The following is a 23,205-nucleotide window of genomic DNA, read 5'->3' as shown; positions in this document are numbered from 1 at the left end:
CAGAGTTTCACTCGAGCCCTTCTAACTACATTTGGCATGGGCATTTTTCGAAAATAAAAAAAAAAACGCCTGAGGTTAATGAACCAAGGGGCACATTAGAGAAAGAATAATGTAAATAAGTTAATTTGTCTAGGATTTGAATAAAAAAGAAAACGAGAAAAGAAACAAACGATTTTAGGTTTTTTCCGGAACTGTATTTAGTTCGGAAGTGATTTTCGAAATTTGTGTTTTTATTTTGATAGAACTATCCAAGACTTACAATTTCAAACCTTTCCGGGCCCTTTAGCCCTTCAATTTTCGGCACAATTTACGAAATTGTTTGACTTTACGTTTTTCGTAGTTTGGGGACCCCTATTTTGTATCCTAAGAAACGTTTCAACATTAAAAATAGAAGTGCAATCAATCAATCAATCAATCAATCAATCAATCAATCAATCAATCAATCAATCAATCAATCAATCAATCAATCAATCAATCAATCAATCAATCAATCAATCAATCAATCAATCAATCAATCAATCAATCAATCAATCAATCAATCAATCAATCAATCAATCAATAATCAATCAATCAATCAATTAAAATTGATCTGCATTTAAGACAGTCGCCCAAGTGGCAGATTTCCAATCAGTTCTTCACCTAATATTTTGCTAAGTGATTTAAATAACTAGGATATTTATCGAGCATTTCCCCTGATAAATTATTCCATTTCCTAATTTCTCTTCCTACAAATTAATATTCGCCCCAATTTATCCTCTTGAATTTCAGCATTATCTTCATGTCATGATCTTTCCTACTTATAAAAGTTCCACTCAAGCTTGTCCGTCTAAAATGTTATTCCACGCAGGGGCGTATTCTCCTTGAATGCAAGGCATTCACTGCATGCGTTATGATAACACAAAGAACTGTCTGATGTACGATTTTAGGTTGTTTTAAGTCAAATATTAACGATTTCATCTCTCAGAAGTTCAAAAGGTCCGCGCAACTGTACTAGTTCCGTTGCTTGACTACGTGTGGTGCTGGTGTAGTCTCGCCGTCTACTCCTCTCTAGGAAGAAAGAGACAGCATGGCGCAGTTAAGGATGCAAGGCATTCAATCTTAAAATTGCATTCGGTGGCAGACGTAGTTCTGAAACCCTCCGAACGATGTCGCTGCAATTGAAACTTGGTCAGAATTTGTCACCCCATACCCGTGCTACCCTCTGCCATCTGTTAGCAACTTGGAGAAAGTCGACATCTTTACAGCGAACGGGACCCACAGATTAACACCCAGCGAGAACCCAACGTGACGAAACTGACCAATGCCACTGAGGCGAATTTCCTCCAGTGCTTCAGTTGTGGCTAACTAGTGAGTTAATTCATTGTGTGTTTTGCTGATTAGTGAGTTCATTCTGTGTGTGCTGTTCCTGTGCTATTCGTCATTTTCGGTCTTTTATTATATTTTGCGCTTATTGTGGTACTAACGATGGATGAGTCTAAAACGGATATAATTGTAAATCAGTTTACTGACTGTTCGTTTGATGAAAAGATTCAAATAGTTCAAGCCGGGAGACCTCTACCTTCCCTCGTATATTTCTTCTTTACCGGGCGAGTTGGCCGTGCGTGTAGAGGCGCGCGGCTGTGAGCTTGCATCCGGGAGATAGTAGGTTCGAATCCCACTATCGGCAGCCCTGAAGATGGTTTTCCGTGGTTTCCCATTTTCACACCAGGCAAATGCTGGGGCTGTACCTTAATTAAGGCCACGGACGCTTCCTTCCAACTCCTAGGCCTTTCCTATCCCATCGTCGCAATAAGACCTATCTGTGTCGGTGCGACGTAAAGCCCGTAGCAAAAAAATTCTTCTTCTCCTTCTTCTTAATGTGCTTACCATCCAGGGTTGGCTTTTCCCTCGGCTTTTCGGACTCAGCGAGGGATCCCACCTGTACCGCCTCAAGGGCAGTGTCCTGGAGCTTCAGACTCTGCGTCGGGGACAAAACTGGGGAGGATGACCAGTACCTCGCCCAGGCGGCCTCACCTGCTATGCTGAACAGGGGCCTTGCGGGGGATGGGAATATTGGAAGGGATAGACAAGGAAGAGGGAAGGAAGTGGCCGTGGCCTGAAGTTAGGTACCATCCCGGCATTTGCCTGGAGAAGTGGGAAACCACGGAAAACCACTTCCAGAATGGCTGAGGTGGGAATCGAACCCACCTCTACTCAGTTGACCTCCCGAGGCTGAGTGAACCCCGTCCCAGCCCTCGTACCACATTTCAAATTTCGTGGCAGAGCCGGGAATCGAACCCGGGCCTCCGGGGGTGGCAGCTAATCACACTAACCACTACACCACAGAGGCGGACTCTGGTAAATTTAAAAATAGAAAACAAGAATTGTGTACGCACGTTCAATCCAGGAACTTACAGTAAAACTGTTTGGCTCGAGTTCACTTACATTAATTAGGGTGAGTAGAATTGAAATTTACTTAATACATTGTGTTAACTGCATGGTTACTAGTTGCATGCCTCAGTGGAGATTCCAGGATACGCCACTGATTCCACGCCATCTCTCCATTGACATACATACTTTATAGTTTTGAGGGTATTTAGGGGTTGTAGTAAGGATGTAAAGGAGAGGGCATACAAGTCACTAGTAAGAGTGGTGGTGATGGTGATTTTTTTTTATTTTTTGCTTCCGAATTTGCCCGACTATGAATCACAAAGCTTCTTGGCCTTTCTTCACTTCTCTTCCCAGAGCCTCTTCATTCCTTCGCATCTCATCTTTCTCTCCTCTTCGGAAATGATCCACTTGGGTCTCCGTTTTAGTGGTTTCACTTAAAAATTTTAATAATAACTAGAGAACCCGTGCTCCTCCACTGCATTCGTTAAAAATAGGTCAGATAATGTGTCTTGATAAAAAAAATTGCTCCAAGCTCTGCCCGCGTCCCTTTTTAACGTTTACTTTTAGAATTTGTATTACCTGTTAGTTATGTTCAATCAAAATTTCTAATTTTCATGTTCCGTATCGATGACAATATGATTATTGTAGATGAATGAGGTAGTCCACCTAATCAATACAATATCAAATTAGTTCTGCAGTTTATTTTAATCATGGTACTAGTTTCGGACTATTGCTATTAGGCCATCATCAGCCATGTCTTAAAAAACTTAAGCAATGAATTGGCCATGCATTTAACGAAACCAGATAGCACAATACTGGCGGATAAAACAATATCCAAACACCAAGAAGGGGTTGCGCTAGATTAACGAACGTTTGTAGGCTTGTTTATACATCTGAAAGATGACGTTGATTCATATGTCCCGCAAATCGCATTAGCGTGGCGCTAGTAGCGGCCCCATAAAGTTGCACATTAGGTTTGCTTTAAATACGGCCTGTACTGTGCGAGAGCGTGACGTTCAGTACGCTACCTGTGGCTTTATCAGGTACTACATTCGCTTACGTGGTAGTCCATCATCACCCTTACACCGTAATCTGACTCGGTTTATTGCTACTTGAAAAGTGTTCAGACATGTGGACGAATGAAGTCTCACCTCAGGACAAATGTTTCGCTTCGGGGTTTCAACCCCATCCCCTCTTTGGCTATTTGGGGGGGGGGGGGTCTGCGTGAGCATTTCTTCTTGCTCAGGCAGTGTGGCTACTTTCTCCTGCTGGAGTCCCCGTCTGCTACGAGCTAAGCTCATCACACCCCTACGTATTTGAGCACCTTCGAATACCACTGGACTAGGCCAGGATAGAACATGCCAAATTGGGCTCAACACTCTGAGACACTAATCCCGGCTCACATGATTTTAGACAGTCGACTCTTCTTCTGAACTCTCTTCTACTGTGGATCATCTCTAGTGTAATTTCAACCTTCTGCTGCATCCTTCTTGACCTCTTCTACCAACTTGCAGTTAACCTTTAATCCCATGATGTATCTGAAGATCCTGTTGGTCAGTCGTTTGCCATCCATTCTTATTAGGTATCCGCAGAATTACAGCCTTCATTTCCGCATTGTATCCGTGATCTTTTCAGTGTCCTTGTAGAATCCTCGGTTCTCCTTTTCTTTTTTTTTTTTCAAGTCCCATCAATAGTCTTCTGAGGTCCCAGAATTTTCCCCTGAATCTTCCTTTCCTTCTTCTCGAGTTCTTGCAGCTCCCATTAAGAAAACTACAATAAGACACTCAGAAGCGCACAATCCTTCCGGTTTCATTACTGAGTTATAATGTCGAATTTTGGCCTTGTAGTATAATGCCCGTTCTCGTTCTGTGTTAGCTTGTAGGCTAGATGCTAATTCTCTGGCTCTTGGCATGTTTCCCTGTTTTTTATTTATTTAACTTATTCATTTATTTAATTTTATAACATTAGGTTTGGTAGTTCGATGCCTTGTCCGCCTCTGTGGTGTAGTTGTTTATGTGATTAGCTGCCACTTCCGGAGGCCCGGGTTCGATTCCTGGCTATGCCACGAAATATGAAAAGTTGTACGAACGGGGTCCACTCGGCCTCGGGAGGCCAAATGAGCAGAAAGGGGGTACAATTCCCACTTCTGCCATCATCGAAGTGGTTTTCCGTGCTTTCCATTTCTCCTCCAGGCAAATGCCGGGATGATACCTAACTGAAGGCCACGGCCGCTTCCTCCCCTCTTCTTTTTTGTCTGTCCCTTCCAATCTTCCCAACTCCCTGTGGGTAGGGGTGGTAGAATAACACCCACGGTATCCCCTGCCTGTCGTAAAAGGCGACTAACAGGTTCCCAGGGACTCTGAACTTTGGAGCGTGGGTCGACGACCACCGGACCCTCAGCTGAGTCCTGGTATTGCTTCCACTTACTTATGCCACGCCCCTCACTTTCATCTATCCTCTCCGACCTCCCTTGGTCAACACTTGTTCTTTTCCAACCCCGACGCTATTAGAGCAACCGAGGGAAAAATCAACCCTGGAATGTAAACAGACTAAGAAAGAAAGAATATTGACCGTTCGTTATACCTATTCTGTGTTAGCTTGTAGGCCAGATCTAATTCTAATGCCTTGTTTGCCTCTTTATTTGTTTTATTTATGTATTTATTTAATTTTATAGCATTAGTTTTGGTAGTTTGATGCCTTTTTCTACTTCGTTTCTGCAGCTTCATTTACAGTTATTTGAATGTGTGAAGGTTTCCAAAGACCTCAACCAAACTCAACATCATGACGTTACAGCTTTGATGAATCTTGGCCTACCACAGTTTAGCCCGAAGTCCGGCAGATTACGACGTGATGCGTGATCAGCGTGACGAATCCTCTCGGCCGTTATTATTGCTTTTATAGACCGGGACCGCTATCTCACTGTCAGATAACTCCTTAAGGTTCTTACGTAGGTTGAGTGGACCTCATACCAGCCCTCACATTCAAGTAAAAATCCCTGATCTGGACAGGAAGAGGCAAGCTCGCTTCCCGTAAATGCACTGTGATTTATTTGCTAAATTTCTACAATAAATTATTTTTTATGAATGCCCTTCAGTAGTTTGTTTATGAGTGATGAGTATGATTATGTATCATTGTTACGCCTGCGAAAACCGCTCTGTGATAATACTGACCCGCAGCACATACAGGGTGTATCGGAACTATACCGACAAATAAAAAAATCAGGTGATGATTATTGTTTTAAGAGGAAGTACAACTAGGCAACCATCCTCTGTATAACACTAATCAGAGGGAAAAGTGGAAGGGATCCGACACTTCGAAAAATGAAGGTATCGGCCAAAGAAAGACAAGGGCCACGAAGGGCGTGAAAATGAAAGACTCCCTAGCCCTCGCGAACCTAATAGCGTCGGGGTCGGAAAAGAACAAGAGTTGACCAAGGAAGATCGGATAGGATAGGTGAAAGTGAGGAGCTTGGCACAAGTAAGTGGAAGCAATGCCAGGACTCGGCTAAGGGCCCCGTGGTCGCCAACCCACGCTCCAAAATTCAGAGCCCCTGGGGCCCCTTTTAGTCGCCTCTTACGACAGGCAGGGGATACCGTGGGTGTTATTCTACCGCCCCCACCCACAGGGGGATATTGCTGTGAGTCAGAGGAAGGGAGGGGAAGTGGGAAGTTGGGGAGAGGTAATGCTCGGTGCGAATGCGTAAGTTTCTCGTTCGTTTCGCAAAGTCACTTCCCAGCCCCAGTAGGCAGTGAAAAGTTTATTCTGCTCAAATTGACTATTATGTGAACCCCGTAGAGAGAAAAGATGAAATTGTACCAAGAATACAGGCAGCTTTCAAGGTCGTTCGCGACGCACCACACATCCTGAACAGAGTCCGAAGGTCACTATACACCATTGTGAACTGTGTATTGAAGTAGAAGGGGAGGGGTATTTTGAACATTTACTTGAATCAGTTCAGTATTTCATTCCATTTATAATGTTGTAAGTGAAGGAAAACACAATCCTGGGGCGGCAGTGTTGCATTTTCAAGCATGTTAAATAATAAAGAATGTTGTTGCGGCCGACAAACCCACCTGGTGGCCGTGATCGTTAAGGCACTGAAGTCTAAACGGTCTGACACCATGGTTAACCGGTTCGAGTCCCGTTGGTCGAAAACAATTTCACCATCAGAATGTTGGCTGGCAGGGTAGGGGAGGTGGTAGTATAAATTTCTAATCACTAGAGTGCGTGCCAAAAGCCTGGATTAAATTCCAAACCTCTCCGCAGTGCTCATGTGAAGTGAGGGAATGTGACGCTGTTGATGGTAATTCGTCCGTCGGATGGAGACGTTAAGCCTTGTGCAGACCACTTGGTGCTATTCGACAGGAGTAGGCTGTGTGCCGGCACCGGGTTTCACCCTCTCCTTTCCTACTATCATATATCACTTCATGCATTTCATCTTATTGACTCCTCTGATGAGGTTGGCGTCAGGAAGGGCATCCGGTCATAAAAACCCGCTACGACAGATTCATCTCACCCCATACCCGACCCGTTAGGGTTGGACAAACAAACTGCGGCCGACAGACGAGAGGAGAAACGATCTGGTGCATTACTTGACTGACAAGTGTGTCTTAATTACAGTGTGTTCTTGTACTGTGTGTGTAGTTACGGTTATTTAATAAATGAACTGTGGACATTGCCTGTAAGAGACAAGGACAATCCTGTGCGAGTCGAACGAGGAAACTTGTGCATTATCTCTGTCCCCATCATACACCCCACTTCCCCTCCCTCCCCTTCACTTCCCTGAAGCACGGTAGCGGCTTGTGCTCTGGCGTAGCAAATACGGCGAGTTCGTCAATTTGTAATAATAATGTTAGGCTATTTGCTTTATGTCCCACCAACTACTTTCATGGTTTTCAGAGACGCCGAGATGCCGGAATTTAGTCTCGCAGGAGTTCTTTTCCGTGCCAGTAAATCTGCCAACATGGGGCTGACATATTTGAGCACCTTCAAATACCACCGGTCTGTGCCGGGATCGAACCTGCCAGGTTGGGGTCAGAAGGACAGCGCCTCAACCGTCTGAGCCACTCAGCCCAGCACGTCAATTTGAATCGCGCGCCCGCAAGTAATGAACTAACCTCATTTTCCCGAAAAGAGAATTTTTTCCGCCAATCTGATTGCACTGTTCTTCTTAACATAACACAAAGAGCATCCCTGAATTTTTTGTCGGTATAATTATGATTCACCCTTTATGTCATAAGAGCGAAAATTCTTTGAAATTACTCACAATTTTGAACCTTAAATGACAGAACCTTGCCGGGCAAAGTTCTAAGAGAAAATGTTTCACATAGAAGTTTTCGAGGCGCAGGTGGTGGTGGTGGTGATTACTGTTTTAAGAGGAAGTACAACTAGGCAACCATCCTCTATGTATAACACTAATCAGAGTGTAAAAATGGAAGGGGTCCGACACGTCGAAAAATGAAGGTATCGGCCAAAGAAAGGCAAGGGCCACAAAGGGCGTGAAAATGAAATACCCCCTAGTCTCGCAAACCTAATAGCGTCGGGGTCAGAAAAGAACAAGAGTTGACCAAGGAAGGTCGGATAGGATAGATGAAAGTGAGGAGCCTGGCACAAGTAAGTGGAACGAATGCCATGACTCAGCTGAGGGCCCGGTGGTCGCCAGCCCACGCTCCAAAGTTCAGAGCCCCTGGGGCCCCTTTTAGTCGCCTCTTACAACAGGCGGAGGATACCATCGGTGTTAATCTACCGCCCCCACCCACAGAAATTTTCATGAAATGACCGACTTGGAAACCGAGAGAAATCTTGAGTTTCATGTTTTCTTGAAGCTCGCTCCATGGACGCAGGCACAAACTGCACAACTTATACGGTCGTTTCCACTATAAAGTGGGCTGTATATTGGTGGTCAATGCTTGAAGCAAGAAATGATTCGTGTTGATGGGTAATGCAGTATGTTGATGATGTATCTCAATATATTGTAGACAGTGATAAAGTCCTTCTAATAATATTCCTGTTTTTTCTTCTTTCTTTTGTTCGTTAGTCAAATGAGATGGCCTGTTGCATGAGTAAGCTGTTGGTCAATTGTCTTGTCCAGACGCCGCCAACACGTATCTTGACGCAATCAGCAGACGTGAATAACGCTCATTAACTAGACTGCCTTATTAGAGGCTTGGTATTCGTGTGTTACAAAAAGACATAGCTATATTCGTCGCATGTACAACTAACTCCTCGGATGGTCCAAGTGAACCTAAGTTTATGGTGATTTTATTGATCGTAGTGCTTCAAGATAGTGATAATGCAGTCGTTTTATTCTTACACTAGCTGTACTACTTGTCACTGAGGGGATTTTATGCCTAAATGTGGAGCAGAGCCATTCACTCGTGATGTAACAAACAAACAAACAAACAAACATACGAACGAACGAACGGAGGGACCGGCGTCTCCCAAAAACCATTAAAAATGTAGTTAGTTGGGCGTAAGACAAATAACATTATTATTTTTATTCAATTTTAATTTAATTAGCAGTTTCCCGCTGGCTCCACCCGCAATGTACAGTGTATGGTGTTGTTCGTTACTATTCTTAGGGATGTATTTGCAAAGTTTCAAGTTAATGAAATAAAGCACATGATCTGGTGTAGTAATAGAACGTAATATTATGTCAACAAAACACTTGAAAATACATCACACAAAGAAATTGAATTAAACGTTCCTTGGAACAACACTACACGCCGAATTGTTAAAAAGTCCTTCAAAGATCTTCGTCATGGAGACAAATGTACTCATAACTTTTCTCAGAATCTACCAATTTAAGTAGTTATTACCTCAAACGAAAGCGCTTGATCCACTGAGTGTTTTAGACCAAAACAAACTGCGTACCTCAATTATAACGAAAGATATGATTGCTTCAATGAGAAAAAATGTTGAAGTAATGAGACGTCAAATTGAATGTGCACTCATAACTTTCCTTACAATCAACCAATTTGAATAGTTAAGAGCTGAAATGAATTAACTTGATCCGCTGAGTGTTCTTAGACCAAAAAGAACTCCGTACCTGAGTTAGAACCAAAGATATGATTGCTTGAAAGAGACAAAAAATTGAAAAATCAAATAATGTGAGGAAGGCGGAAGTTAAGTGATATATAGTACATGATGACGAATCTGTGCATGAATACATTTCAGTTAAAAAAAGAATGAAGGAAGTCGACCGGATGGAATGGCCGGACTGACTGACTTTGGTTTTCATTAACAAAATTAATATATATATTTTACATTTATGGCCTTCATTGGACCACCCTAGTCAATTACAAAGGATTTTTGGATTTCCCATCAGCCCAATACTTCTTCATTCTGAGAGATGCTGCCTTCCTTTCTTCAGCTGAAAACACCCTCCCATTAGACCTTAGATTATTATTATTATTTATATATTTATTTATTTACTTATTTATTTAGATTTTATGGTCTTCACTGAACCACTTTTGTCAGTCTTATATAAAAGGTTTTTTCACTTTTCTGTCAGACCAGTACTTATTTATTCTCCCGTTCGTTAACTTTCTTTCTTCATCTGAAATTACCTGTCCGATTGTCCATCTGTTGATCTTCGTTTGTAGTCTGGTTTTGTTTGTTTGTCTGTGAGCTTTTTGATTTTGTCTGTTTTGTTTATTAAATCTTCCATTGTAACTTGTACGTCTCTCATATCTTCATTGATTTCTGTAATCTATCTAATATTGCTCTAACTGTTTCTATTCTCCTGACGAACCTGCTTTCTGGACTTCGGAGTCGATGCCCAAAGAACAAGATTTCTTCCTGATTGTACTCATTACCAGTTCAATTTCCTTGTAGATCGTTTCATTAGAAGCAAGTCTCCAGTGTCCACTTCCTTGATTATTATTATTATTATTATTATTATTATTATTATTATTATTATTATTATACCTACACCGACATACAAAAGAATATGTGGAAAAAGTTCAAAGTGTGCAGACAATATTTAAATTTTATTTATACTGCTCCTAGCTTTTATCCACGGCTCCACCTGCGTCAACCTGATGTTGTGAATCCAAGCGATTGTGTCATTTGATTTTCGTAAAGAATTGCAGAGCGGAACACAAAGGTTGTCTCAGTTTTAGCTATTACAGTGAAATAGATTAAAATACACCTGGTCGTCACCATAAGACTTATCTGTGTCGGTGCGACGTAAAGCCACTAGCAAAAAAATATACACCTGAGATAAACTTTAACTTTGAAAGTAAAACAAAACCTTCCGAGAAGTAACACTGTCAATACTAATGTTAAAAATACACAGCTTTTATTGTTTCTGTTCGTTAGAAAATTAATCCACCTGTTGGCCGCCTCTCTTAGGGAATCAAAGTATCGCCCCTTATCAGTTCATATGAATAATTATAGGTAGATACAGGCGTGGTTTTAGTTGGGACTCAGAATTTAAATGTTCAACCATCGTGGACTTCCTCTTTCTGATTTTATTGGAAAAAGAAAATCCAATACATGGTGTTAAATCTGAGGGCTGTAAGTAAAGTATTGGTAACGTAGTCCAGACATTCGCAGTGTGCATTTGACGGGCAACCAGCTGGGAGTATTGTTGCTGTGTGGAGTTGAAGTAAAGAGTGTCGACTTCACCGCTCTAATGCATGTTTTTAAAAGGTGATCAGTGTTCATGGATTAAAATGGAGGTTACACGTGGCAAAAATGCATCAGAATGTTATCGTGGATTACGTGAAGCCTGGGGCGAGAATGCATTACCGTACATGACGGCTGCATGATGGGTCAAGATGTTTCGTGCGGGTCGGAATGAGACTGCGGATTTGCACCGCACAGGTCGGCCGTCCATTCCTCAAGATCAGATTGACATCGTGAGTGGTTTCGTTTCCGTAGACCATCGATGGACTGTCCGGGAATTATCCGTAGAGGTTGGTTTCAGTCATCAAACGATGTGGCACATACTGAAGAACTGTCCTAACATGATGAAAATTGCGTCCCGTTGGGTTCCTCAACAACTCACCGACGTACAGAAATAGCACCTGTATGCATTGGCTGGCATCCACCTGTACAGATACCGCAACGGAGGAGACGCATTTCTGGAGCGTATTGTCGCCATCGATGAGACGTGGGCAGGAGCCTACGAGCCCGAATAAAAGCGGCAGTCGAATGAATGGCGTCACCCAGGTTCGCCACGTCCACAGAAATTTTGACAGGAACCCACTCGGGTGAAGCTTATGCCGATTGTGGTGTACGACTACGAGGGTGTTATTCCACGCTTGCTGTGCCTGAGGGACAAACCATCGACAGTGACTACTATTGCCGATGTCTGGAGTTACATCTGTGTCCGGCTATGCGGCGCAAACGTCCATGTTTATTGCGAGACGATCACCCTATCGTGTCGCAATGAGAACGCACGTTGCCATGTCGCAAACAATGTCAAGCTCTTATTGCAACGGTGGCATTAACAGGTCTTCGAACACCCTCTGTATGAGTCTTTGTGACTTCGACCTGTTTCCGAAGTTCAAGGAACCCCTCCGAGGCCACCGATTTGCTTAGGCGGCATCTTTACTCCACGCAGTAGGGCGCTCCGTCGCTGCCATCAACAGAGGACGCCTTGCCAACGGTCCCCAACGGCTTTCGGGCATTCGGAGAACGGTAATAGACTTTGCGAGTGGAGTGTAATGCAATTTTACTTGTTAGTTCATTAAATATTGCGTTCTATCTATTTTGCCGCTATTTTATTTACAGCCCTCGTATGAAGTCGAAAGGCAGCTTCCACGTCGAACAAGTAGAGCCGAGGACAAAGCCGGCAAATTCAACAAAAATATGAAGGTAAATAAGTATTACAGTCGCTATACACAAACATGAAGTTCAAAGAGAGAAAATTACGTGAATCGTTGTTTGTTATGCGGAAAAAGAATGGAAGATGGGCATCTGTTAAGAGTCTGTAGGATACAGAATCGGAGTCAAATATCGTAATTGTGAATCCAAAATAAAAACAGAAAGAGGGAAAGAATTTCACACAATTGTCGAACAAAGAGTGGATCATAAGACAACGGAATCTGTTTGCATGATAAAGATATACTGTAAACCGGTATGTATGCTGAGTATTCAGCCCGAAGGCTGGTTTGATCCTCAACAGCTCTACCATCAGCAGTCAGAAATGGCCTAGGTGTCACTGAAGAGACATACTAGGGGAATGAGGAGTGAGGTAGTTTCCCGTTGCTTTCCTCACCAAGCTAGAGCAGTCTGCCGAACCCACTGAAATGCACGCACCAGCCAACCGTATGAGCGGTATTTTCACACCTTTCATAACAGGGACTGATACTTGCATCTATAGTACAAATACTTAGTAAAAGTCCTTCTGAGTGATCGGCGAGGCGTGGTCATGTAGGTAGTGGGGAGGTCTGTTTAGCGTTCTCTCTCTTTTAAATCGCTTGTTACCACGTTGTGTTCAACCACAGCGTACAGTGTTTAGCACGATGTGTAGACGAAGATTGGGCAGCGAGAGGACTGGGAGACGAGGCAGCCCCCTTCGATTGCCCCTCCCCACATGCGCGGCCGATTCCCGCGTGGGATATTTACAAAGTATTTGGACTATAGCGACTGACACTCAGGAGCCTCATCGGCTATCTTCGCTGTCACTCGCATCATAGTGCCGAACGCATCGTATCGTCACAATTCCCGCTCACCTCTGAGTTATTGAGAATCTTGGAGTGAATTGATAAATTAAGCTAGTGTATGATTTAATTCTAAAATAGTCACGAATAACTTCTTGTGCCCAGTACATCCCTTAATTATAGACAAGACACTCTTTTTATTCTTGTAGTGTATGCATTCCCAAAAATCCCGCACAGAAAGATGTTTTCTCTTAATCTATAGCTTGCTGTAGTTAGATGAAGCTTGTTAAAACGTGGATTTGAATTTATTCTTTGAGAATTTTGGAGTGAAATTATTAATTAAGCCATTGTGTTATTTAAGTCTAAAGTAGTCAAAAATAACTTGGTGTGTTCAGTATGTTTTACATGCTTTAATTATAGAAAATTGAATCATCATTTGAAGATGAAATATTGATATATACATGTGGCAATATGATATGGGCCTCCATCATCATGATATGATAATATGAATATATATTTCATAATAATATTAGCCACTTATTTTCTCTTTGAGATGTTAAAATAATGAATGTGTACCAAGTAGCATTAGAACCGATAATAAACCGGGCATTGTGAGCGTTAAATTATATTACTGACCCTGTAATTCTGTTCTTAATACATTGAGCTCGAGGAAAGCGAAAATCCTTAGTTTTGAAAAGCTCAAGCAGAGGGAGGATGTGGCTAAATATCCTGCCACGACGATCATGTGCGGACTTCGCCGATGACGACTCCCAAGTGTCAGGTGCTAGAACAAAGTGGAACTGACTGCATAAGGAGTGGCATTACTAGCATCGCTCATACCTCAGCCACTTTCATATCGTCAAAGCCGAGGATGAGACTAAGACAAGTCAATGATCTAACACATACCAGAAGACATTGTGCACTGTTAACACTAGGTTACAGCAGCAAACGCATATACGAGATAAGACTGCTAGTAATGGGGTATGGCCTCCGGAGAGGCACGGTGCATGTCTTTTCTAGTAGACAAAGGCCCAAATATTTTGTGACAAAGGAAAATAAAATAAACATAAGATGGTGAATATCGGATACATGTTTGCCCTTGAACACAAAACACTCTTGGACTGGAAAATATTACAACGTGTAGAAAAGATACAGAAATGATATAATCTACTAGCTGTTGTAGCTATAATTGCCGGGTTAGTGCTTGTACAGTTGTAACAGTAATGCCATGTACTGGAGATAAATGGCATCTGAACACACAGAGCCACCACCGTCTCGATCCTCCTATTCAGCCTGCCCTATGCGACGCTTTTTGCAAATAGGCTACGATAGAACTTCTATGCTAGATGGCAGGCATAAACGCACAAATCTTAACGCATTATTATGATGACAGCCTACAAAACACTAAGCAGTATAGTCATATGTTCACTGAAGCTCGTAAATTACATCATTAATATTAAATATCGGGAAAATTACCCTATGAAGTCGTAATTGGCCTCTTCATGTCACAATTTAAAGATTATCCTGGACTAAGGCTTGGGATGATACACCGGGCGGCTAACATTGTGTGTTCTTGCCAACGCAATATCAGTTAATAGAGGTCTTACTATCTTGGTTAGAATAATATCAGTAAGGCATTTTGCTGATATTATTTGACCTCACACTGCAACAAAACACATTCTGAAATGGAAGAAGAAGTCAAGTTCTCGAATTACGCTCGTCAGTGTGAATGACTTCCGATAGTAGGGCACAGTAGCGTCTTCAAGATGCTTCATTAGAGCAACAAAATGAGGTTTTGGGTATCTAAGTCCTCCTCTCTCCTGATGCATAATCAGTTCCACTTAGTGATGTCGAAGCTCTGGGCTGGCACGCAATATCACACCCCATCCTCTCTTCAACAACACGAAAAACGTACCCGCATATTAGGATTTAATTTTCTATTTCTAGATTGATTGGGACATTATTATTTGGATAATTGAGGTTGTCCAAAATGTCTAAACATGAAGACGTTTGTTTTGTGAGTGTCCGTCACAATTCTTATCACAAGGAATCCACTATTCTTCGGGCTTTAATCACCTACAGAAATCAGATGTAAAGGCTACAGATGCGACAGTATCTGAGGGTATCCAACTACTTCCCTTATTAGGACCTTGCGTAGATAGAGCCGACAGCCATTTTTCTCGTAATTCCCTACTAGGCGGTATTTTATGGAATCATATCTCTTCTGGCTGCAAACCATCTTGCCGAGATTTGTGAAATGGTACACAACAGATTAATATTTCGGGGGATAGTCTGAAGTTTCAGTTCTACAAATATATATATAACTTGCACAAACGGAAGAAAACAAGTACATTTTAAAAGAACTTTTAAAATATCTATAAGCATAACATTATTAATTCATTTCTCAGTTCTATACAAAATATCACTTGTACAAACGGAAGTTAACAGGCACATTTACTCATTGTACGAAATAACTCAGCGATTCGTAGACATACATGCATCAATAACACAATGCAACACATATACTGACCGTAAAGATTGTGCGTCTATGACTGCACTCTTATGGCGACTTGAAGAAATATTGGTATTTGCGCCTTCCTGTGTCAAACTAGTAGCATAGAGCAGGCAGTATAAGAGGATCGAGACGGCGGTACACAGAGCATACCTCAACTAACAACAACCAGTCACAGTTATGTTATGGTCGATAAGTTTTATGGACTTTGGAAACTGTAGGAAAAAATTCCTGCTCAGTGATATTTAAACATCTGAAGCCTTCCCCGCTCGTTCGTATATGATGTGTCTTCCTCTCATTCTTCGAATACCCATTCCTTCACGAGTTTTTTCTCCTTTCGATAGTCAACTTCATTATCTTCCTGATTAAAATAGATACGTGATCACGCGGTTACGCACCTTACAAAGACAATTACGACTACAGCCATCATTATCCCCATGACGACTGAACATTGTTTATGTCAACAAAGCTTTCTGTTGATGGATTTGGCATTAAGAATTTCAATTAGTGAAGTAGGGTTGGCACTACAAAAATACGACATGGCATAAAATATCCAAACTATAATTTAGTTTTGTTTGAGGCATTTCTAAGTACGGATGATTGTTCTCTGAACATCAGCAGCAAACAGTTTTAACCCCTGCCTCAGTCCTCTTCTCCCTTTGAAAATTGTGATGCCAATCTTCTTCTTCCTCCGCCTCTTCCATTCAAATCCCACTGTCGGCAGCCCTGAATATGGTTTTCCGTGGTTTACCATTTCCACACCAAGCAAATGCTGGGGCTGTTCCTTAATTAAGGCCACGGTCTATTGCCTTCTTTTCCAGTTGCTTTATTTCGGAAGGTACCTGCTCAAGCTTCGAAGAAATGTACGCGAGAACGCTAAAAATCTTGGGGTTGGCCAGTGCATGGTGCATGTGCAAGGCCAGTTCGCTTTTAGTTATGAATTTCATTGGGTTCCGTATTGAAGTGGGATTACAGTAAATTAAAATTCTTTCAAGGTCGACCTATTCAATACAACGACGTGAACTTTTTTCTTAATAGGAACATTTTAACATTCATAACACCATTCTTGTTTCAATTGTAAATCGTTTTAACTACAATATGTATACGTTAATTTTAGCAGTCTGCTGAAGATGAACCAATTAGGATCGAAACATGCATAGTTGTGACATATGTGAAATTTAAGTTTTTAAAATTCACATTAACCATAATGTATTGATTAAGGAGGATACTGTTCAATAATAAATTATGGTTATAGTGATTTAAACAATGTTAGCTTAACTGTCAATACGGAAACATGAAATGTATATTTTGTGGTAACTTTATATTTTGTATAGAAACCATCCTAAAGGCCACGAAGTGTTTTCCGAAATTCATTTATTCCTTTTGCTCACTTTTAAAATTGACCGACTGTGTCTTCATGTACTGTATGTGGCATTATATCACGGCAACAATTCCCTTATTATACTGTGAACTTGTAGATATATTTCTATGCTGGTGTATGCCTGTTTCTTTATCTTTCCGTAAACTATCAACATCATTAATTTCTTTGTTCTGTCCAGTTTCTTATCTAGAGGATTCAGTTGTTTTTAATCACTTTCAACTGCTTGTATAAAACCAATATCATTATTCACACTAATTGGAAGTTCAAAGAGATGTTTAGAAATTTCCCTTTGTGATACTGAAAATAGATTAAATCTCTAATTACTTCGAAAAATAAATACAGAGTCAATTGTCCGAAGGGTATACAATGTATTCAGTATTACTCATTTCTAGCAAACACAGTACGTACTTCAACAATTTTTTTTTACCGAATGTTACTCCTGCGCATTTATTTGCAAAACTTCCCTCACTAGAAGGTTGCCACAATGGACACAGCATAACGAAACAATGAAATGTACCATTTCGACTTACAATGACAATGTTGTTGATTATATCGTCCTTATAATGTCGTTAAATTACAAAAGTTATAGCATATAGCAATGGTTACTGAGCAATGAAACAGAATTTCGTAAAGCTAATAAAGTAAAAGTTTGCAGTTCTGGAATGTCTAAATTAAACTGCTTCCAAAAATTTACAATGAATCACTTTAATATCCTTAATATCCTTAATACAAATTTATCTTTATAATAAATTACAGTTCATAGATCAACTCCTTTTTTTACCTATCCACGTCTTCTGGCTGGTTTGTGGCGATTTCGAAACAAGCTGTGGGGTCTATTATATATCCTACACCCTCTGATTCCTTGTAGAGTATGATGTCAATTCTCCTACTGCTATTGTTATCGGCAAGTCCGGATTCCTCTTCGCCGACCCTATAACTTTTCTTTCTGATGGAATTTGCTATTAAGGACCAAATCGTGTTATACCTGGCATTCCGCAGCATCTCTGCTTAATTTCTTGAGCTGGGGTGATGGTGTTTTTGTTTTAAGAGGAAGTGCAGCTAGTTATCATCCTCTCTCAACAAATTAAGTGGAAAATAAATTTAAAATAAAAACTAGTCGACCCGCGCTGCCCTGCAGCATTCGTTATAAATAGATCAGATAACACTTATTGATAAGCCTCTCGCAGTTTTATTGTTTTGCCCGCCCTTTTCAATGGTTTTATGAACACCTGATAAGAAGCGCATTATTGTATGCCCCAGTTCGTAGTCAAAATTCATCCATTCTGACGTCATCATGCCATCTACTTGGTAAAAATCTATCAATGTATTCGCTTTTCTAATCCTATCGTTGATGTAAAACTTGGTATTGTGTCGTAGAAAGCGGGTTAGGGTAAGCCATCGCCTGCAATTATTGAAGTGATCATTTAATGATTTGATTTTACGATTGCTCGAAATTGGCTGAACGTACAGACCTTTCAATGTCTCATGATTCACCGGCAGGTAATTTCGGAGAGAATAAAACTAAAACGAAGCAAATCGGTCCAGTAGAACGGACGGACGGATTTGCCAAAACTGTTTTCAGTAAACTCTTTTAATACATATATTATTTATACAATGAAGGAATTTTGAAATGAATTACAAAATAAAACAAACAAAAAATATTGTATTAAGCCGAAAAGGTTAGAAACGGACCAAAAGGGAATTAACAGAACACTTAAAATTTTCATACTCTTGATTAATCCACTGTCGCACATAAAGCGAATGACGAGATCAGCAGTAGTCTTGTCATCGGCTAGTATGCGTTCGAGTGTCTCTTGCAAGCCGAGGTTCCGTCTTAGGCTAGACAGATCGACGCACTTTGTGAGGATGTGGGTAACGGTGAAGTCGGCACCACTGCACGGTCATCTGAACATTTGTGGTAGCAAAATGTGTTACGCGATTTTATCTAGCAACAGTACGTTGAGAAATACACAGGCCATGCATTTGTATGTTATGGTCATCCACCAATATTTCACATCACAGCCTGCACGGTTGCTAGGTAACATTAGCGTCACACATTTTTCTTTCTTTGTGTTTTGACCAACTGTGGACCACGTTAATTCGATTTCAGCTGTTTCTGGGCTTTGATCTGCGCCCAGTCATCCTTCATTCTTTCACTCTGCAACCTTCTTCCCTCTTCCGTCCATGGTGTTTGGGTCCGCAAACTAACTTTTTCTTGGAAACTCCTTGTGTTCTTTACTTTCGACTTGTAAGTTTCCCTGTTGCTTATTTCCGATCCTTGTATTCCCATTCTTGTCAGGTCCTTCCTTCACTTCCTGATGCCAGCGTACCACAGTTTACTATCTCGTTGGTCAGTCTTTCAGGGTCCATTCTGTAGATGTGTCCAAAGAACATGGCTCTCCTCTTCCGGATGGTGTCTGAAATATTTTCTATCTAGCGTTTCAGTTCTTTGCTTTCTTTCTGTATGATCCATCCTCTGTTCTTTCGGCTCCCAGTATCTTCCTCAGAATTTTTCGCTCCACCAGTTCTAACTACTTGACCAATCCTACCTTTATCAGGTTTAAACATTCAGTTGCATATAAGGCTCTGGACGGGTCACTGTCTGGTAATGTCTGAGTTTTGCATTCATTGAGATCTTTTTCTTGTTATAGGTGTTCATACTTACTGTAGCTTGAATGCCAAGTTCATTTTGTTGATTCTCGAAACCAGTGCCTCTTTCTCTGACAGGTTGTTATCTATCCACTCTCCCAGATATTTAAACTTCTCTACTTTCCCAATCCTCCCTCCCTTCACTGTCATCCCTCTGGGTGCTGTTTCGATGTTGGTCATGTACTGTGTCTTCTCGAAAGAGATCACACATTTTATTGAAACACAAAGAATTGCAAAGGTATGCTCGCCACCATGAAGTGAGAACATCTGCCTTTGCAATGCGGGAATCAGGTTGGCAAGTCCATAAAGAAGCTCACGGTCTATCTTCTACTGGATCTGTAAGAAAAGCAGACATTGTTGAGATCCATGGCGAAATGGGATCGAGCAGTCGTGGTCGATACACCTGTCCGTTTACAGGTAGATATTAAACAAGCCAAACAAGCTGGGTTCCGTGGTTCAAATCCCGGTCACTCCATGTGAGATTTGTGCTGGACAAGGCGAAGGCGGGATAGTATTTTCTCCGGGTAGTCCAGCGACACTCTCCAATATCATTTCATTCAATCTGTCATTCATTGAGCCTCCGTGGCTCAGGCGGCAGCGCGCCGGCCTCTCGCCGCTGGGTTCCGTGGTTCAAATCCGGTCATTCCATGTGAGATTTGTGCTGGACAAAGTGGAGGCGGGATAGGTTTTTCTCCGGGTACTCCGGTTTTCTCTGTCATATTTCATTCCAGCAACGCTCTCCAGTATCCTTTTATTTCATCTGTCAGTCATTAATCAGTGCCCCAGAGGAGTGCGACAGGCTTCGGCAGCCGGCACATTTCCTACCCTCCCCGCTAGATGGGGGATTCATTCATTCCATTCCTGACCCGGTTGAATGACAGGCTGTGGATTTTCATTCTGTTTTCATTAAACAAGCCAGTGAGGTCGAATCTGAAAAGAAGAACATCAATGAACCATGCACCCCGTACCTCAGTAAACACTGCAACATCCGTCCAAACATATGGTCTGTAATATGCTTGTTATTCGGTTGCAGAGCCAGTGTAAACAAGTACACATAGAATCTCATCAAGGGGTGGGGTGTCATCACCCTACGTTGAAGAACATCACAAAATACCATGAACGAAACAGTTAGTGTCCTAAATCACCATGGCATTTTAGAGAGATTCTGATTTGTACTATTAACAATGTTAGTGTGGGTCATTTTATTCTACGGAGTAGTGTGTACCTTTCTAATAATTTGACTTTCATTTAGAATTCAGCAGCCTCGTGGTCACTCACAATTTGTGAACGATGTCATCCATAAAAAAACGTACGGAAGCGAAACATTTTTTAAAGTCACTCAGAGAAACAGAAGTAGAGAGAAGAATAGCAAGGACATGCATAAATAACAATATAAAAAAATGAACAATGGTGGATAGTGCCAAATGAAGTGGTGTACAGAGAACTGGAGCCCACCACAGATACTATACGGAAGAAGAGGGATCTGTTCTTCTTGGTCACTTTATGAGGACACCGAAAACCAGATTACCGAGAAAAATTATAGAGAAACTCTGGGATCTGAAGCAACAAGTAGGATGAATTAAGGAAATTAGAGAAGATGAGAGAACTAGAAACAACTCTGGACGATTTGCAAAACAGAAAATGTAAAGAAGACAAACGTAAAACTAAGATTTAAACCAAAAATAGACAAACGACATACAATGAAATGGGTATTTACAGATGAGAAACGACAGGAAAGATCAGGACGAATGGAAAACTACGAGGCAATTCGGAAAGAAAAGTATGGAATAAGATGACCAGAAAATGATTGACTGAAGTGGTCCAATGAGGTCGTAAAAGCAGAATAATAATAATGATAATAATAATAATAATAAAAAAATCACAGAGCTATCAGCTTGCATTCCGGAGATAGTGAGTTCAAAACCCACTTTCGTCAGCCCTGAAGATGGTTTTCCGTGCTTTCCCACTTTCACACCAGGCAAATATTCGAGCTGTACTTAAATTAAGGCCACGGCCGCTTCCTTCCCACACCTACCCCTTTCCTATCCCAGCGTCGCCATAAGACCTATCTGCGCCGGTGACGTAAAGGCATTTGTAAAATATGTTTAAAATATGTGTATAAGGTGCGATCAAAAAGTTTCCGTTTAACGGCCGTACACTCCTGAATCGGGATGCCAATCAGCAAAATCGCCGTGAGCATTTAGGCACTTATCGCAACGACGCATCAGGTTGAAGATCCCCGTGTGGTAAAACACGGTGTCCCACGGCGTGAAGAAGTCCGTAACCGCCTGCTGCACATCCTCGTGTGACTGGAAGCGTCGACCCTTCAAGTGTACTGAAGCTGATATCGAGATCATTGCTGGCGCACTAATGGTTAGCGGCGGTCCGCCCTAATCGCCTCAGCCAATGCCCGCTTGCTGATGTCCGTAATGGACGAGGCTGGCCTCCCAGATCGACCGGCGTCTTGTGTCGAAACGCGACCCACACGGAACATGCTGCACCGTTCCACAACGGTGTTTTCTGCAGACATGCTGCCCCATAAACAGACTTCATTCTCCGATGGATATCCACCGGTGTTTGTCCTTCGGCATCCAAGAACAGAATAACAGCACGTTGGTCCTGTTTGGACGCATTTGGTAATAACGTCGCCACAGTTCCCGCATTTAACGCACGCACCTCGACTCGACACGATTACCACACTAATCCCTTTGCCGAAATGTCCGTGCTTATAAACCCGCATCGGAGTCGCGCTACGTTGTATGTTTGCGGCAGCAACACCCCCAAACGGAAATTTTTGACCACGCCTTGTATTATGATCGTTTGGCTTTCCAGAAGGGAAATTTAATAACTCTTTAAAATAATTGTTTGACTTATAATGAGTGACTCAGACAGAAAATATGGATGTTATACTAAACAGAGTGAAATAGAGTATGTGGGTTCTGAAAGGAGGTGGGGATAACTAAAATGTCCCTTGTTTTCGAATCTCTAGTGGACAAGGATGTGCAATTTCTTGCCGATATTGTAGTCACATATGATGAGGTTGGTAACACGACAGGATCTTTGAGAGAGTGGGGTAGAATCGGCTTCTCCGAGGTCGTGCGTTCATTCAGCTTGTTGGCAGTCATTTAAGCAACCGTTGTACGGGACAAAATGGAACATTGTTCACGTAGATTTGTAAATGATACGCGCATAATACAGCTTATTCAAAAAGATCTCCCTGGTTTCGTATTTTTTTGTGAGTAAGATATGGAATATATCATCCTGAAATGAGCTCTATACTTCGTTGCTAAGAGCGTGCATGCAAAATGGCGGCACCCTGAAAGGAGAAAGCGTTCTATGTTCCTAAATCTCACGAAATGAAGTCTGTTACAACCGTAAGAACGGTTGGGAACGGATTTTCATCAACAGCCACCAAAGGAGAAAAACATTTGTAAGTGGTACAGACAATTCGAGGGTTGTCTGTGCAAGGGAAAATTCAGAGGTCGACCATCGGTGTCTGACAAGACTGTGGACCGGATGTGCGAAAGCTTCTAACGAAGCCCATAGAATCGACAAATCTGGCAAGTTGACAACTTCAGGTTCACACAAGCGACTGTCCGGAGAGTCGTTCGAAAGCATCTATGAGTGAAGCCATACCACTTGGATTCATTGCACTTGCTGACTTCTGACGATCTCATCCA

At 41.8% G+C, this 23,205-nt stretch overlaps 1 protein-coding gene across 1 annotated transcript in view; it reads right to left on the bottom strand.

Annotated features, from left to right (window-relative positions):
• LOC136884016 (L-lactate dehydrogenase) overlaps positions 1 to 23,205 on the bottom strand; it is a 425,048-nt gene that overhangs the window by 18,428 nt on the left and 383,415 nt on the right. The window lies entirely within an intron of this gene.

The sequence above is a fragment of the Anabrus simplex genome, chromosome 12, assembly GCF_040414725.1.
Source record: "Anabrus simplex isolate iqAnaSimp1 chromosome 12, ASM4041472v1, whole genome shotgun sequence".
In the NCBI taxonomy this organism is placed as follows: Eukaryota; Metazoa; Arthropoda; class Insecta; order Orthoptera; family Tettigoniidae; genus Anabrus; species Anabrus simplex.
The sequence above is the reverse complement of the archived record's forward strand: the minus strand, read 5'-3'. Positions and strand labels throughout refer to the sequence as shown.